Source organism: Rousettus aegyptiacus, unplaced genomic scaffold (assembly GCF_014176215.1).
Source record: "Rousettus aegyptiacus isolate mRouAeg1 unplaced genomic scaffold, mRouAeg1.p scaffold_m13_p_8, whole genome shotgun sequence".
In the NCBI taxonomy this organism is placed as follows: Eukaryota; Metazoa; Chordata; class Mammalia; order Chiroptera; family Pteropodidae; genus Rousettus; species Rousettus aegyptiacus.
The window spans coordinates 59,942,470-59,962,188 of NW_023416311.1; positions in this window are offsets into that span (position 1 = coordinate 59,942,470).

The window sequence follows — 19,719 nt, forward strand, 5'->3', positions numbered from 1 at the left end:
TAATTAGTTTTGGAATAGCAACAGATTTGATGTCAGACATTTAAAAGAGACAAGACTATTCTCTCAGTCAAGCAAAACTCCCACTGTGGTTCCTAAGAGTTCTGCCTGAGTGAAACAAATGAGATTAGGCCCATATTGTTTACTTCGTACTAAAATATTTTCTCTTTTCCAAAACTTTCTTAGTATACTGTTGGCTACCAGGCTGTAGAAGTGCAGAATAGAGAAAGGATGAAAGAACAATAAAGGAGCGATTTGAAAGTGTTGTTTTGAAACATGTAACTAGTGCTGTCAGCTGCTGGTTCTTTCCATTTTGTACATTTACATTTCCTGACTGTAGTTTAAGAACATTTCACTGCATGTTACTATCAATCATCCTTAACCTAGAATTGCACTATACATTAGTAACAGTTAATTGGCATATTTAAAGTAAATAGCTACTTAGTTTTGTTGTGAAGGTTTTGCATACAAATCTATAACACCACACTGCTTTGTTTGTTTCAATAACAAATATCCTTGTCTGCAACATTGCCACTTCTGTCAGTAGATGAATAGAGATACAATCTTACTGAAATACCCTGCACACTAGAAGACAGCCCAAATGACACGCGATGAGTAAACAGGCACTCTGCCCATCAAATGATGCCTGTGCAGAGAAGAACACAAAAACATGAAAAGGAGAGGCAATGTAAAGTTTTAGAAGGATAGTCAAGAAAGAAAATGGAAAAAAATAAAATGACAATTTTAACTTTGTTTATGTACTTTGTACGTACATATTAATGAGAGAGATTATTTAGCAGACATTATCTTGGACCCTGACATTTGTTCAATGTCAGATTCCCACTAAGCAAGCAACATACTTCCCAAAGCTCAGAAAAAGAGAGATCATTCTATTTCCCACTCTTCTCAGAGTCGAGTAGCAAGTAGAATTGTGCCTCTCCCTTGGGCAGCAGGGCTAAAATGGGATCAGGTTAGGAATCTGACAAAAGAAGATAAAATGACAATAATTTCTTTCCAAATGTGAAACCAATGTATCTATGATATATACCTTAAATACAAACAATCATACTATAGTGTATGTGAATTCCAGCATCTCCTAGATGAATCTTTACCTGAGTCTCAACATTTCCTTTGCTACTTGCACCAAAGAGTTGAAAGAGATCACCTGGCAGGGGTGTGTGTGCGTGCGTGTGTGTGTGCGTGTGTGTGTGTGTGTGTGTGTGTGCGTGTGTGTGTGTGTGTGTGTGTTGTGAATCAGATGAAGTGTCACCCCTTCCTCTTGCCATAAGTCCATAACTCTGTAATAGGATTTCCATAGAAGCAACAATATAAATAGTTGTCCACACAGATCATTATCACAGTCCATAAAAACCTTATAAACTGATAAAAAGTTAAAATTAACATTACTACTAATTACTGTACAATTAGAAATAAAAAATCATAGTGATATTATTGTTAGCAAAAAAAAAAAAAAAAAAAACATTATTTAACTCTATTGAGAAGTTAAATAAGTAAAAAATGAAAGGTTATGAAGACAACCTGAAGAGATCTAACCATTACGTATTCCTAGTATTATTTCTTTGATAAAATTCAAATCAGAGAAACCAAAAAATTTGTACTTAGAGTATTATTTAGATACATCATCATTATGCAATTTTGGTACTCATTTTATGGGCTAATCTAGATACAACATTTTTCATGTGCTTGGAATATGCCAACACATCCTGCAGATGTAGAAGCGACCTGAGCATGTGTCCTTCATCTACTCCCATGTATTGCATCTACTTTGTGAAGAAAAAGAAGAAAAGTTGCAATTGTGGTATCTCAAACATCAGAAAATGTGAAGAGAGAAATCTCTTCTCAATAAAATTATCGAAAAGAATTTTCCATCTGTTCTAAATTTTTAATATTGAACTCTTTAGTTGAGGCCCATAGTTATTCATGGTTCACTGCAAATTTCTAACTAGATTTTCCAACACTAACTCAAAACTAAAAAGCCAGAATTCCTAGTATTTTAGAGCTCTCTTTCCAATGCAACTGTCCTGTGTCTATTGGTAGCAACCCCATCCAGGCTAATATTAGGCTTCGGGCTACATGTGTCTCCTTGTCATTTAGCTCTTCAATTCAGGATAATATCCTATTCATTCTTCTATGTAATATTTCTGTGATGAATTCCTTTCCTTCCACAACTACCATTAAAGCTCTTGAGTCATGGTTAATGCATAACTACATGATTGCCATAACCTCCTCTTTGTGGGTGGAATTATTGTCACTATTTCAATCAATCTTACATAAAATGATGAAATCATGGACTGTAAAGTGATGCTTCTTCAACTGTCTGAACACAGTTAGTGAACATGGTTTTTATTCTTTCCAATCCCTCATGGACTGATATGTAAGTGAATTAAAATAAAGTAAACTTTTGGAAAAGCGATCACAGACTTTGCTGTCACAGCTGTGTCAAACTGCTGTAGATGCTTCTAAATGCTGATTCTTAATTTCTGTATTTGTGTCATCATAGACTTTTAACGGTTGCTGGTCTAAATCAGTCTTCAGAGTACACTCTGACTAGAGCCAGTGAGATACCTTTTATCAAATCACCATAATTTTCTAGGCTTATCATTTACATTCTAAGCACCAAAAGGAAACATAAAACTAAATTGTTCAGGAGAGCTGCATCTACAAAAAAAAAAAAAAAAAAAAAAGTCAGAAAGACTTTCTCTCTCATCAAATATCCTCTAATCATAAAGCACTTTAGAAATCTTTAAGTGTTAGATAAAATTGTCAAAGACTTTACAGCAAAGAGATACCAATACCTTTATCAAAGTATGAGAGGGCAAGAGAATATGTGAAAACATCGTGGCCACCAAAAGCTTATAAAGAAACAAAGAAATGAAGAAGAAGAAGAAGAAGAAGAAGAAGAAGAAGAAGAAGAAGAAGAAGAAGAGGAGGAGGAGGAGGAGGAGGAGGAGGAGGAGGAGGAGGAGGAGGAGGAGGAGGAGGAGGAGGAGGAGGAGGAGGAGGAAGAGAAAAAGAAAACCCCATCCAAGCTTATTAAAGAAAATTTTAAGAATATTCTGCACATGGGGCTTCTGGTCAAGATGGAGTAGTAGGTAAGTGCTGTACTCGCCTCCTCTCACAACTACATAAAATTACAATAAAATTACAGAACAACCATCATTTGGAGTCACTTGAGGCCTAACTGAACAGAAATCCTACAATTGGGGACATACATAAGAGGCCACCTTGAGACTGATAGGAAGGGTGGAGATGCAAAATGGGCAGGTCCCACACCACATGTGGAGGTTGAGAATTGAGAGGGATATCTTGGCTACAGAGGTCTAACTGGAAGAGCAATAGGTCCCAGCTCCACACTGGGCTCCCCAGTCCAGGTTCCAGTGGCAGGAAGAGAAATCCCCACAATTTCTGACTGTGAAAACCACCAGATATTGTAGCCGAGTGATGTAGAAGGCTGCAGGAGTCCCAGATGTTCTTCTTAAAGCAGGGTACCCAAACTCTGGGCTACAAACTGGCACTGATCTGTGGCCTGTTAGGAACCGAGCTACACAGCAGGAAGTGAGCCATGGGCGAGCAAGTGAAACTTCATCTGTATTTGCAAGCACTCCCCAGCAATAGGATCGCCACCTCAGCTTCACCTCAAATCATCTGGCATCAGATTCACATAGAAGCACTGGTCCCTGGTGCCAAAAAGGTTGGGGACCACTGTCTTAAAGGGACCACAAGCAGATTTACCCAATGACAGACTCACTGGCTCTGAGCTCCAGAGCTGAGATGGCTGTTCGAGGAGTACCAAGAACATATATGGAGAAACTGAGTTTTCTGGCTTCAGGGCAAGGGCTGGAGGGGTAGCTTTCTCCAAGACAGAAGTTCTGGCAAAATCCATTGTTCCTTTGTTGAGCCCTCCCCACTTCCAGCATGCAAATGCAGGTGGCTATCATACCTGAGTCTCCATCAACCCGGTTAACATAGGTTGCTCTGCCCTGGTGATTCCCTGAGATCTTGCCCTTTTCAACTTGTAGGCCCACCCAAGCCGCCTCCGGTAGGTTCATCCATACAAATGACCTGTCCTATCACATGCTTCGAACTTTCCTAAAGTCTCTCAAAGGCTCAGAAAACCCAAAGAAGTAGCATTTAGCCTCAGCATGTCCCATACCTCTTGCTGAGCATCCCCAAGCAGAGCACTAGTGACAGCCAGCCTTGGTTCCTATCTTGGCATCTCAAGGCACCTCTACACACAGCACAACTTAGACGATAGCTTAGTGACTCCTGCCAGGATGTCCCAGGCAGTGCACAGGCTGAGGCTGAACTTGGTCTGCTGCTGGGCCTCTCCCAGGAGTCCCTTGGGCCAGCACTCCCAGTGACTGGCTTCGACCAGAGTCAGAGCACCATCTAGGGCTGCATCAAGGAGGACACACCCAAAAGGCAGACTGGTCAGGCACCAGAGCCCTGCTAAAATGAATCCTGCTCCATAGGGTCAGCCCCTGACCAGCAAATCCTCACATCCAATCAGCCCAAGAGCAGTCCCTCCCCAACCACATGCAAACAGCAACTAAGGCTCAACCACAACAGGAGGGCACATACAATCTATTCAAGGGACACATCTTGAGTACCTGGCTCAGACGACACTGTGCCATTGGGCTCCACAGGACACCTACTACATAATGCCACTCTACTAAGACCAGAAAACTTAGGAACCCTACCTAATACATAGAAACAAATACAGGGAAGTAGCCAAAATGGGAAGATAAAGAAACATGTCCCAAATGAAATAACAGAATAAAACTCCAGAAAACGAATTTAGAAAAATGGAGACAAACAATCTACCAGATGCAGAGTTCAAAACACTGGTTATAAGGATGCTCAATGAACTTAGGAGAGAAGTGGGTGAACTCAGTGAGAACTTTAACAAACAGATGGAAAATATAGAAATGGAGATAAAAAAAAATATAAAAGGGAACCAGTCAGAAATAAAGAGTACCTTAGAGGGAATCAACAGATTAGATGAAGCAGAGGATCAAAGTGATTTAGAAGATATGGTAATAAAAAGCACCCAATCAAAACAGCAACAAGAAAAAAAATGAAAATAGTTTAAAGGTCTCTGGTACCACATCAAGCATAATAAAATTTGCATCATACGGGTACCAGAAGGAGAAGAAAGAGCAAGAAATTGAAAACCTATTTGAAGAAATAATGATGGGAAACTTCACTAACCTGGTGAAGGAAGTAGACATACAACTTCAGGCAGCTTAGAGAGTCCCAAACAAGATAAAACCAAAGATGCCCACACCAAGACACATCATCATTAAAATGCCAAAGGTTAAAGACAAAGAAAGAATCTTAAAAGTAACAAGAGAAAAGCAATCATTTACCTATAAGGGAGCTCTCATAAGACTATCAGTTGATTTCTCAATAGAAACTTTGCAGGCTAAAAGGATTGGTACAAAATATTCAAAGTGATGATAAGCAAAGACCTACAGCAAGATTACTCTACCCAGCAAAGCTATATGATTTAAAACTGAAGGACAGATAAAGAGTTTCCCAGGCAAGAAAAAGCTAAAAGAGTTCATTACTACCAAGCCAGTATTACAGGAAATGCTGGAGGGACTTCTTTGAGAAGGAAAAAAATGTGTATCAAAAAAATAAATAATAATATGGAAATAATTATATATCTATCAACAAGTACTCAAAATGAAAAAAAGAATTAAATGCTCCAATCAAAAGACAAGGTGGGTGAATAGATAAGAAAATAAGATCCTTACATATGTTTCCTACAAGAGACTCACTTCAGATCAAAGATACACTCAGACTGAAAGTAAAAGAATGGAAAAAGATGTTTCATGAAAATAGAAATGAAAAAAAATCTAGGGTACCAATACTTATACTAAACAAAATGGATTTTAAAACAAAGGCTATAACAGGAGTTAAAGAAGGACCCATAATTCCACTTTTAGGTATTTATCCAAAAAACCCAAAATATTACTTCGAAGGGACATGTGAATATATATCTTCATTGCAGCATTTTTTACAATAGCAAAGATATGGAGGCAACATGGGTGTCCATCAATAAATAAATGGATAAAGAAGAGGTGGTACACTTACAATGGAATATTATTCAGCCATAAAAAATAATGAAATCTTGCCATCTGCAACAACATGGATAGACTTAGAGGGTATTGTGTTGAGTAGAGTAAGTCAGGCAAAGACAAACGCCATATGGTTTCTCTTACATGTGGAATGTAAGAAACAAAATAAACAAACAAAATAGAAACAAACTCATAGATACAGAGAACATTTTGAGGCTTGCCACACAGGAATGAAAAAGGGGAAGGGATTAAGAAGTACAAAGTGGTAGTTACAAAATAGTCATGGGGATATGTAAAGTATAGCATAAGGAATATAGTCAGTAATATTGTAATAACTATGTATGGTGTCAGATGGGTACTAGGTGTATTGGGACAATCACTTCCTAAGGTATATAAATGTATAATCACTGTGTTGAACACCTGAAACTAATATAATATTGTATGCCAACGATAATTGAAAAAATAAAAAATGTTTAAAAAAGAATATTCTGCAAAAGGATATAAAAACTGTATCCAAGTTCTTGTAACTAAGATGGCCAAATTCAGTACCAACAGGCAATATGGAAAAACGTATTAAATAATAAAGTTCTGATCATGATCTCTTTATAGCTAAGTTTTTAAAAAATCATCAACCTGTTCATTTTATGTTGTATAAAAATATCCAGATAAATTCCTAAAACTTTGGCCATATTGGCTGATATCAACATGTTGCACAGATAGAGAGAGATATCTCAATGAGACACTCACCTTCCAACTGCACCTGAGCATACTATTTGTCTTATGGCCTAAAATTCAGGGATAACAATACCCTCTTATCCATAGACTCAAAGAATCATAATAATCTCCTTCTTCCTGGGTTCCATTGCTTGAGCCAGATTACTTTTCATACTGTTTCTTCATACACTTTGCAACATGATCACATCGCATTTTTCTTCAAAACTCTGGCAGATTGTTTGGGCTAGAGATAGATGGAGACAAGAGGCACCATCTGGTGCAAGATCTTTATTCCTTGTTAACACTACAGGAGTTCTGGTATTTCACATGGTTCAGACAGCAGCAATGAGTTTTTTAAAATGCATAGATTGAGAAAGTATAAGGTGGTCAAATGGCCCTTGGCACTGTCTGATCGTATCACTGGTTTTGCTGGTGTAGAGTTGTGTGGGGGGTTTTTTGTTTTTGTTTTTGTTTTTTTTTCTTTTTTTCCAGTTCAGACAACCAGTACCATATGGTTTCATGATTCACAAAGATGGTCCTTGACTATAGATTTGACGATCTCAACACAACTTCCAAGCTTGCCAGAGCTGTGTTACAGCAGAGAGAGCAAATAGCTCATGATATTTCTCCTCTGATGAGTAAGCTCCAAAATCACAGATTTAAATTTGATCTTGGATTGAAAGAAAAAAGAACCATATTCTCCCATGCCAGTTTCCATGCTTATTCTTTATTAGCGGCATCTATTCCTGCACCATTGACCCATGGCTTCAGAAACCAAAAGCTCAAATGGTTTAATTCTGTTGACTTAGATTGAATATATATTTTTGCTCTTTTCCATATATTTTTTTTGTTCTTTGGAACTCCAAGCCCATCCTGAAATTTAGCTATTGTTCTAAAAATCTAGTGACTTTTTAAAAGAATTTTTTTTTCACCTTTCGCACACAATTAAAGTCAGTATTTTCTAATGGAATTAGCTAAGAGCTGAGAGCCAGGAGATTTGCCTGGTGATGCTAAGAAGATAACTCACAGCTACTTTGTGAAGATAAGTGAAAAAATGAACTGGAACGGTGCTTTGGAAACAAACTAAAAAGCTATAGAAAATGGAGCTTATATAAATTAATCTTGATGGCAGCTCAAGCATAAAGTTAAAAGAAGTTCTCACATATTGTCCCCTGATTTCAGAAAGCTACTTGGAATTACTGATGTTGGAATGTGTTGCAAAAAATGTGAAATACCTTTCTAATGATCATATTAATGCCACCCTAATCTCTGTGAACTGCTCTGCTGATATTTTGTACAGGACCAGTCGTCATTCTTTCCTTTCCTCTTGGCCATTTCCTTTCATTCTTTTGTGAATCCTAAATTAAACCTTCACTTCTATGTCATGCTTCCTCCATACACTTTCTTACCTCAAGGCTCACCTTTTACACAGTTTACAGGTTGGATGCATTATGACTTTTTTCCTACAGAGTCCTTTGATCACGTATCTCTGCCATTACAATTCCCTCATTGAAAACCTCCTTTTTTTGAAATCATGAAATGATTCAGATATCAGTGGGGATGACTTGAAAAGAAGAAAGAAAGGACGAAATAACAGAATATGTTTAAGAAAAAATGGGGTGCTATGTTGGAGAAAGTAGACGCCAGTATGACAGCAGATGGTGGAGATAAACTCAGTGCTAATATGATCAACCCATTACATTTGTCACATGATTACAACTGTAAACCATACACACAATTCAGAAATACAACAAGCTTTGCATGTGGTTATCCATTAATGCTGTTTCGTCAAGAGTTATGTCACAATGGATTCTTTTTATATTTATCCAAGAGACAGAGTACCTCGCAATGTTAAAGTCATTTTTCTTGAATGCTAATGATTTATGAAGAGTTTTATTGTTTATGTTAACAGCAAATAATCTCCTTCAAAGTTAAAAGGAGAGATACCTGTACACTCTTCACACTCCTCAGTTTCAATTTTGTAATTGGATTCTGCTTCTTTTTAGAATACATGTCCCAAAGAAAAAGTAAATGGACATCACTCTGTCTTGATAAAGTAGGAGAAAATAGTCTTTCTGGGGCAGTTCATTTCTTCTCAACTCTGTATCTTGCAGGTGAAACAGAAGATGGAGTCTAGGAAGAGACCAACAACAGTGTGCTTTAAATTGTAATAACTTCTGAAATTCTGGCTTGAAAGTTAAATTTAAGCTAGTGACAAATTTAGGTTCCAAGCTGCTATCAATAAATAGATCATCTCAAAACCTCCAGTGGTTCTGCAATGAATATAAAGGCCACGCTTATCAAATTTTAAAGCTCTCCACAATCTGATAGCAACTTATCTTTCCAACATTTAAATTGCTATTTTTATTCACTATCAGTTCCCTTTAGAAAAATCTATTGTTACTTAAAAACATTATGTGGATTCCACGTTCTACAAATTCATGTATGTGCATCTCCTTTTGAGACACTTCCATATCTTTAAACTTATCTATACAACATCTTCCTTTTAGATCCAGTCCTAAAGTTTTATGCCATTTATGTTTCCCTCCCAGCTGTTCCAGACCATGATAATCTCTTTCTTTTCTGATCACCGGGAAAACTGATCTCCCACACTACCCATTAGGCTCTTATCATAGGCAATTTTTGGTTGCTAGCGAACATTTTTCTACATATGTCTTGCCCTCTCTACCAAATTCTGCTGTGCCAGATGCTGTGATTAAGTCTTAGAGTATAAGTTCCTTGGAGGCAATCACTCATTTCTATGTGTAACCTTTACAGAGCTCAGAAAAGGCACTCATTATTTGTCAATGAATCCTTTTATTGAATTCCTGGATTTTAAGTATAAGCGCATAATTAATGTTAAGTGTTCAACTCCAAATTTTTCTAACTGTAGAGACTTTTGCCAAATTAAGTCTGGCTCTATAAGAGCATATCGCTCGGCATTAATGTAAGACTGAGATAACACCCTAAAATCTAAGTTAGAAAAATACAGATTGAAAGCCTAAGAAATAAAGTAGAGATAAAATTTTAAAATTGTTTTAAAAATCTCCAACAATATGATCTGGTTTTCAAGACATCTTTTCAAGATAGCTAGTAGTCTGACTGACCTTCAACAGAGTACTACATGAGATTTTTTTTTTTTTAAAAAAAACAAGAGATCTGTACAATTTTTTTTTTTAGCAACAAGAGATCTGTAGGATTGACCTCATCAAGTATTGACAGAAAAAATAAAACATGCAAACTAAGTTGTGTTGAAAATATGTTGAGATAAACTTGGTCTGCATACACTCATCTAAGCTCTAAAAGAAGCATTCTTCTGAACAACCTAAGACAATGGAACATTCTAAAAGGAAGTTGAGAAGTAAATTAGGGAGTTGACAGTGTCTAGAAAAGTAAACACAGTGACAAAGACAATTTTTATACTGACTTCGATGTGATTATACCCATATAGGACAACTTTACAAACTTTATGCCAAAGTATGATCCCATTCAGCCAAACAATTGTAATTTCAGTAAACAGCCAAGTGGATTGACTTCACTTAATTAACTGAACTGACTGGATCTTTAGGCATTAAAAATCCTTGCTCATATCTTAGAGTGGCTTTAGAATTTGAAGAGTTAATTATTGTAAAAAGCATTTTCTAAGATTAAAGTAACATACAAAATGTTGTGCCATAGACCACCAGCTGTCCCCCAAAGATGTGTGCTCCCCTCCATAATGCAGCTGTTGCTGGGAGATGACTGACTACCCAGGCAGGAACTCCTATCCCAGCCAACCATGTCTTAGGGCAATGCCATATAACTAGTTCTTATCAAAGAAAAATGAGCCCAAGCCCAAGTGGTGTGGGCTATTTGGAGAATAAAATGATTGAAAAGCATTTGCACCTTCTCCACAATTCTTCTTCCCCTATCTGCCTAGGCTCTTCTCTTCGCATGCTTTTATCATTGCTACACTATGTCTTTTGTGCTTGGGAAATATTTTCTGATAAGCTGAGTGTATTAGTCTCATAAGCTAAGTATATTAGACTGGGTGGCTTAAACAACAGTTTATCACAGTTCTGGAGGTTGAGAATTTCAAGATTAAAGTTCCCAAACATTTGGCTTTTTGGGTGAGGACACTCTTCCTGGCATGCAGAAAGCGGTCATCTTATTGTATTCTCATATGGGAGAAGAGAGGAAGCTCTGGTGTCTCTTCTTATTCTTATAAGAACAGTAAACCTATCATGAGAACTCCACCATCACGATCCCTTCTAAACCACATAGTCTCCCAAAGGCTCTGCCCCTTAAGACCAGTACTTCAGGGATTAGGGCTTCAACAGATACATTAAGAGTAAAATTCCTTCTCCAAAACCTGATATTTGTTCATTTCTGTTTGCCTATTCTAAGATTAAAGGGATACTTAGAGAAGAGCCCAATTATCTGGTAAAAACTGAGACCACTATTTATACATCACAATTCAACATTTGGTTATAATAAAACGAATGATGATGGTGAATGATAATAATAATAATAAAAAGTGAATGGCTGTTTGCTTGTTTTTAGAAAAGAGATTCTTTAAAACACCTTGTTAAAATAACTATCATGTTCTAAGGGCTTTCTTTTTTAGTCTTTTGAAGGGAAAAAATTATTGTTATTTCAATTAAAATTGAACTAGGCAGCTTAACAATCTCTTTGTAATTATCAGAAAGGTAAACTGTTTAGGCCTGTTGCAATTCATTCCTCCTAAGGTATTCATTGGTAAGGCCTATAGGGCATTATGGTAGCCTTGTGTTACAAGTTACTGATTCCAAACAGTTCATCTAAGGAAGGCCCCTTCAGAGCCCTTACTATTACTCAGTGCAAAGAATTGCATTGTCTTCCTAAGTAATTTAAAATGAACTTATATGAACTCTTATCTGCACCCAGTCTGTGGAGCCACAACATCACCCAAAAGCTGGACCAGGAGAAAATATAAAGTTAGGGTCCTGTGAGTTGCAAAGGAGTGAGACAAACCTGATGTGTTCATAAGATCTTGGAAATAAAACACTTTACCAAATTTTTCTACAGTTTCTTTAACTGTTAGCTAATACAAACATTTACAAGGGGAAAACAGGAAGTAGTTTAAGCAAATTCCCATTTTTGAATATAAAAGAACTGCTTTTCTTTGGTCTGAACTGATTTTCTCCTTTACTCCCAACTTGTGCTGTTATTTGGGATTTCCAAATTTAATAATGCTCCTGACCATTCTTAATTGCACAGTAATGGGTGTTAAACACAGGAGTGTGTGCAAACTGACTTGACTTTTCTAGTCTTTGACTGTTCCTTGCCTCTGGCCTCTGTCAGAGAGGCTTGCTAACTGCATCTCAGGGGAGCAATCACATGGCTTGACTCAGCCTGTGGCTCTGACTATTGGGACTTCCTGAAGTCACAACCACTTTGGCGTCTAGAACTGGGGCACAGCGTGTCTTACTCTTCATAAAACTTAGAGATTGCAAGGGAAGTGTGAACCATGAGAGGTGATTAGGGATGCACCTTAAATGGTATCAAGGGAGTCAGTTAGCAATGCAAAATATGAGATAATATAAACATAACATTCACTGTCAGCTGATCACTTACATGAATACCACGAAAAGCAAATTACAATAGAAAAAAATTAGGGAGCAGCAACAAATACACGATTTCTTTGAAGATAATTTCACATAAAAGTTCAATTTCATGGGGAGAATGTATAATAAAATGACATGGAATGATGTGCCAGAAAAATCTGATATGTCTATTTGTCTTTCTGGAACTTGCTCAGTATTAATCATTTCTAATGGGTATATCTAGTCCCTTTTATAAATACTCTGTTCCTTTCTTGCATGTTATTGAGAGAATTTGAAGTTAGAAGAAGCAATTATTTTGGCTGTATTTAGCTTTCTTCTATGACTACAATAGAATGATTCCATTCTTACTCTTGAGAAGCCAAAGCAATTTTAATTCAAGGATTTCTTTTTTTAATTATTAGTTTTTAAGGAACATAACATCATGCTTAGCAGAGAATGCTTTTCTTTCTCAGTATTCTGGTGTAGTTACTTTCCTGTCAGCCTAGGCTTTCAGAAAGAAGAGAAAAAATCTTCATAAAAGCCTTGGCCTAATTAACAAGAATGAACTAGATTTTATGATGAACAATTTATAGGCAGTTAATAGAGCTCATACACGGTAGCCAGGAGCTAGATAATTTATCATGAAAGGAATCTCAGTTACACTCCTAATCCCCACTCTATTGATATTGCAACCAATTGCATTTACAATTGCCACTTTTATAAGCTTTGATTTACTGACAAATGATGCTGCATTTTATAGAGTCATGATGAAACTTAAATGCAGTAAATACTTGTATCTCTGCCCATGTTCTTCAAATTCTTTGCCAAACAATTCACTATTCTATACTGTTATCTCAGTATAAAAATATTTTTCCAAAGATTTCCTATGGATTTCTCATACTATCAAAAATAATAATAATAGCGAATATTTTGTTAACCATTCTAAGTATTTGTTGAAAAGAAACTGATTTATCCCTAAAAGAACAATACGATTATTGTAATAAGTTTTGAATGATAAATACTTTTTAAAATTATGAATTAGATGAAAAAAATATCCAAATGTGATTTTTTTTTTTAAAGGGCAGAATTTAAACTAAGTGAGACCCAGGAGATCATATCATCTCTTACCACTTGGTGTCTTACCAATATTCCTGTTTTAAAGTTATAACAAAATACAGCACGCTTTATGTGGGCAGAATTGGGTGACTGCATATGTACTGTCGTCATATCAACTACATCTCGTTTATCCACTGATCTCTACAAGGGTTCTCAAAGACCTCAAGTTAGATAACACCTCCTCCAGGAAGGCTGCCCAGACAACTGATATCCCTTCTATGTGCCTTCTTACCAACCTAATCTTCCTCATACCACAAAAATAAATACAATTGAGTTGTAATTGCCTGATTAGCATTCGCACCCCCATTGACCATGAGCTCCAGGACAGTAAGGACAGCTGTATTCTGCCTCTGGAGTCAAACACAGTGCCTAGAACATAATGTATTTGTGAATTAATTATATTCCTGGTTTCTAAAGCCTGTTAATATGTGAGTATAAATCTACCTAGCTGTAAGATCTAGCAATAAATTGGTCACTAAAATGGACAGTGAATTAGTCTGTATTTTAAAAGGATATTCAAAAAGTCATGACTTTCTCTACTTCTTTTTTATGACCAGCATTATAAATAGTTTTAAACATTATGCTCTACTTAGATATTCCACATTTTAAAAGGGACATGTTTCAATAAAAAAAGTAATAGAGAAAATAATACAAATAAGAAATGACAAGAACAGAAATCCAGAGGTCAGAGAAATATGATTGTTTGACCTGAAACAGATTTGCTAAATATTACATTAATCCTGGTCTCTGGGGACACAAAGAAAGTGTTGCCTATTCCTTGAAGAGACAGAGCCATGAGCCATTTTAAAGTTGTTTAGATCCCATAAATAACAGCTTCCTGACCTAAGGGGCTACGAGATATGAGATTATGTGTCTACGGGTCCACTCAACAGGCACTTTTTCAAGTGATTAGGGATTTGGTTCTGCCTGCCAGACAACCAGTTTTTGTATAGCTGATCAAATTATAGCATGTGGTCGATTATAGTTTATCATCAACTACTCTCAAATATGAACGATACTTTCCTTTTATCCAGGGTTTCTCATCTACCTCGAGGTTATGAAGACAAGTTCTATTTTTTTTTTTTTTATGGCAAGATTTTTCTAGTAAAAATGGAAGTGATCCTTTTCCCTCTTTGATTCACCTATCACCACAGAAAAGCTGAGGCTCAAACAGCTGTCCCAGGAGGCAGGTTCCTGGCTGCCAAATCACCCCCAAGAAGACAGCAGCCCTAACACACTCAGAATGGCTAGCAAGAGAATGCAGCTGAAAATCTGCTAGTTCCCTGACACCTTTTCCAATTAATTCCCAGTAATGGAAGTGCAGAGGCCCAATGTACAACATGCCCCTACAATGTCTAGTGAGGACGCCAGCCCGGCAGGGCTGTACCAGCCTATGACTCCTATGAGAGAACCAACAACGCTTGCCCTAAGTCAAAATAAAGCCTAAAAATGATATATTTAATGGCTCCAAATGCCAACTAAAAATAACAGAGATAGTTAGTTCAGATCTAAGATTCACCTTGGAGATTTTTTCCTAATCGTACATATACCAAAAAGTGTCTTTTTTTCTAAATGGAATTGGTCATTGACATGTGGAAGTGTCCTTAATAGCAAAATAAAAATATTTCCTGCCTGAAGCATTATAATAAAGTTATCTCTTTCTATTTCATTGTCTCAGAACATTTAATCAATTGACATGACATTTAGGGCAATTTAAAAGGTGCTACCCCTATTAATTTATAATTGCAGTAATCATTTGTCATTATTGATGACAAATTCTTATTACTTTAACTTATTTTTAACAATTTTAGTTTTTAAAATGTTTTTAAACTGTAAAATCTCTTGGGAGTTAAGAATAGAAGTCTATGCACATTATAATCCTGTGTTCCCATTTTGAAAAAATCCAGCCCCAAGGAAAATTCTGAAGTGGACATATCTTGCCTGCAAAAAACCTGGCCTCCCATTTAAGAGAGTTTCTTATTGCCTACTTAGTTTCAAGAGCCTAAAATCTTCCTTCTATCAAACTTCCATCTAATTTTTACAATAAACAAAATTTTAAAGTGTTTTTCATTCTTCTAAGACAGAACTGAATATATAGTAGAAGCCCTAAATTTATTAGCTCCTTTCTTTTTCCAGATCAGGAAAGGATCTATTACCAGAAAATTCCAAATCCATGAGAATCTCGATCAATAATTTTCTTCTACCTGCACTACTGACTCTTCTCTGGTTACAAAATAAAAACCTTGTCTCCCTATTTAAAAAGGATGTGTGTGTGTGTGTGTGTGTGTGTGTGTGTGTGTGTGTGTGTACGCGCGCGCGCGCACTTTTGGATTTGGAGGAGAGGGAGAATCTAAATGACAGAAATACAGATACTTAGGATGCTGAATGGCACACAATAAGCAGTTACTTCAGTCCACCTACAGATGAAACCAAATTTGCTCCCTTCTAGTTCCCCCTCTTCCACCCTCCTAGAAAGAGACCAGATTCCCTGCCTTTATCTTCCCCAAGTTTACAAGAGTCTGATGACCCTATCTCAATTCTGGCAGCAGCAGAAAGCTAAGTACTTCACTAACAAGACAAGGCTTGTCCCTGCAGACAATGGGAAGTAGATAACTTAAAAATGCTTAATTCCAAACATGGGAATGAATTAGCTAAACCGCTTTGGTAATGATTTTCCTCAGTAATGAATACCATTGACAAAAGGCATTCCTCAGCACAATGGTGTGTATATGACGAGTGGTTGAGTTCATCTACTTAACATGTTTTGCATAAGTTGTGATTAATAGTCTACATTTTTTCTGATATTGTCTCCATCTTATTGTGAATTTTAGATCTTATACAATGGCTATGTTTCAAATATTTGAGAACATACCAGACGGGCATTCTCCACCCTGTTACCAAAAAAATATTACAAATACTAGCTAACTTGGGGAATCTGCATCCCATATTTCTTCCCCACCAAGCTTATAAAATGTCTGTGCATATATGCATTCACATGTAAATTTTCTTACAGAGCATAATTATACTCACAAAGCCATACTCACCTATTTGTGCCAGCAGAAAGTCAGAACAAGAACTAAATTGCACATATAGTTCAAGGTATCTTTGAATGGCACCCCCTCTCTACAGAATGTGGGACACTCATCTAGACATCCTAGAATTTTGACATAAGCCCTGTCAGGTAAAAGATTCCATGCTACCAGATCTACTTCTTTTGAAAATGTCATCCAGGGTAGAAATTGATTTTCTGCCTCAAATGCAGCTGCTGCTCTAAGAAACATCCTATCCTATTAAAAGTGCCCCTGTTGCACCTAAATCTAGACATAGGCCACATGATGGAATTGACATATTTATAAGAATGCAAAATTCTCACTGACTCGTTCATTCATTCATTCATTCATTCTTTCAATTATTACATACAAATCACTGTTCTAGATGCCAGGGATATAGTAGCGAACAATAGAGTGAAGTTCTCCTGCTCTCTTGGAACTACTTTCTGTGATTTCAAATAGTGTATTATTATTTAAAAAATAATATGAAACAAGGTAATTTGCTAGCAAAAGATTATTTTGGACTAGACAGTCAAATAAAACCTCTCCTGAGGTTGTCATATTTGAACGAATCATATATAATTACAGATATTAAATAACCTGGTAGAAAGGACACAGGATTTGGAGACAGATGATTCTTGTTTCTAATTTCTTAAATATCATTAGACAAGTTACTGAAAGACTTCTACCTTTTAGCATAGAATTGGTAGCTCACTGGGAATATTTCTCATTCTCCTAAAAGGGTTGATACTAGTTCAACTGGATGAGATTTTCTGTTATAGTATTTAGATCATGACTAAAAACCACTACATTCACCTTTTTAAATATGAAGACTCTAAATCAAAGGTTCTCAATCCTGAATGAACAATAACTTGGAATCCTAACTCTGCTGGAATTCCTTTAAGTGCTGAAATAAATTATGTGAGATGAACTAGTAGGAAGGACTTAGAGGTGCAATCCGAAGGCAGCCAAGAGAAGGGGCTGAGGTGAGATCTTTCAGGATTGGCGAATCCTTTGTCTCTGGATGCTTCACTGCCTTATAGAACACCACCTGATGTAAGTGAAAAATTTAAAACAATTTACCTTTTCATAGCAGATTTATCTCAGCTGTTTTAGCACAGAATATCGGTCTTGAGGTAGAAAGACAAATTGTGATAATATCATCAAGCAAGATTTGAATTGGAGGTGATGGATATATTTTGGGTGTTACCACATTTGCTACCACTTTTTTTTTTCAAGTTATGCAATAAGAGTAACTCTTTTGGGGTTAAGTACTGCCCTACTATCTTTAAAAGATTTTAAATTTCACATCTCCATTCACATATCAAATTAGTAGTCCAAACTACATGAAGGTTAGCATGTTAGGTTAGAATGACTGTCTGACAAACATCTTTCCTTGCATTATCCATAACTCTTTTTGATCTTTGGGTTTATTAGCACTTTGCTTGATTTTTGACATTAAAGGGCATTTAAACTGTTCTAAGTCTTAACCTGAGCTACACAACTTTCTATACCACAGCCACATAGAGTGGCTCAAAAACAGTTTTTTATAGGTCATTAGGAAGAACTAAGAGTAAATTCAAAGATGAGTCAGAAGCATTTTAATAGACAAACCATTCACAAGCCAGCACCTTTTCTCATGGTGCTTTCTATCCGCCCCACCGAATGTTCAATTCTTATTTCCTTTTACCCAAATTTTACCCAATTCTCAAGGCTCAACTCTACTTTTATCTCCCCCTCCCCTTATCAACAATCTAGGACACACACACGCACACGCACACATATGCACATATATATCATTGACTTCTCTCTTTTTGTGTGTTTGATTTAACTGAAGTATGTCTTTAGAAGGCAAAAAAAAAAAAACAAAAAAAAAACAATATCTTACATTGCTGTCCCTCGAAAATTCCACTGTAATTAGACTAGAATCAGGCACACAATGGGGACTTGAATGATGGGCAATAAATTGAACTGCTTTTGGCGAAGTCTTCTTGCCTAGGGCTGTAGGATTAGTTTCACTTGAATAATGTATTCAGAAAGAAGCAGTAGAATAGACCCAGTAAGCATGTTCCTGGTTAGAAACCAGTAGTTCTCGAGACAGGAAGAAAGACCTCAGAACCTGAAGGCAGAGCTAGACATGAAAGTTAATTCAGTCACTGTCCTGTAAAATGGGGTTGCAGAATTGCAGTAGGAATAGACATAGTGTGTGTAAAGCAGCTATACAGTGTCTAGCATACAGTAGGTACTTGGTAAAAATAGCTATCGTTATGATGGCTCAATATTGTTTGGGAAAAAACTTTTAATATATTATTCTGGAAATCGAGGATAAGATATAAAAATTATAAGCAAAATTAAAATATATGAGAAAGATTAACTGTCACTCTGAACACTGGGATCCAAGTGAACTTTCAATTTGTATAGGAAGAGGGCTTATCTTTGGTTTCTTTCTTATTATCCTAGAAATGCATCTTTTTCCCTCCTTTTAGTTGTCTTATAGTGTTATAACTTTCATGTCTTAGAAACCACAACAATGTGGTACAAAAGAAGAAGCCCAGAACGTGAAATCACCATGCATGTGGTCTAGTCTCATTGGGAGACTTTGAGCAAGTATCTTAATCTCTGCACCTTATTTTGATCAGTTGCAAAGTGAGCATATTTACTCCACAATGCTCTTGAGAAAAGTAAGATGGTGTGTAAAACTTACTGATACCTTGTGATTTGATATCAGCCCAACAATTCAGCAATCAAGTAATATATATATATATATATATATATATATATATATATATATATATCAATACTGAATTGGTATTTGCTATTTACTATAAGCAAAGAACCATGAAAGATGCAAAAGAAACCAGAACCAGAGAACTAACCTAGGAAAACAGTTTTCAATGAGATTGTAATTCTCTTAAGAAGGGCACAAAACTAAATTAACATAGTGCCAACTGTGAAAACATAGAACATTCCATATTGTGTAATTAGGCACAGAGCTTGATCATTAACTTCCCAAGGATGTCACTCAAAAGCCACCTTGACAGAGGTCTAAATCACCTCTAGAAGTCACATTTTTCAGGTCTCGTTTGGAAATTGTTTCAGCCAAGTTGGAATACATGCTATCCCCAAACATATGCTAAACTTTCCCTCTGTCTGTTTGCTCATGCTCCTTCTTTT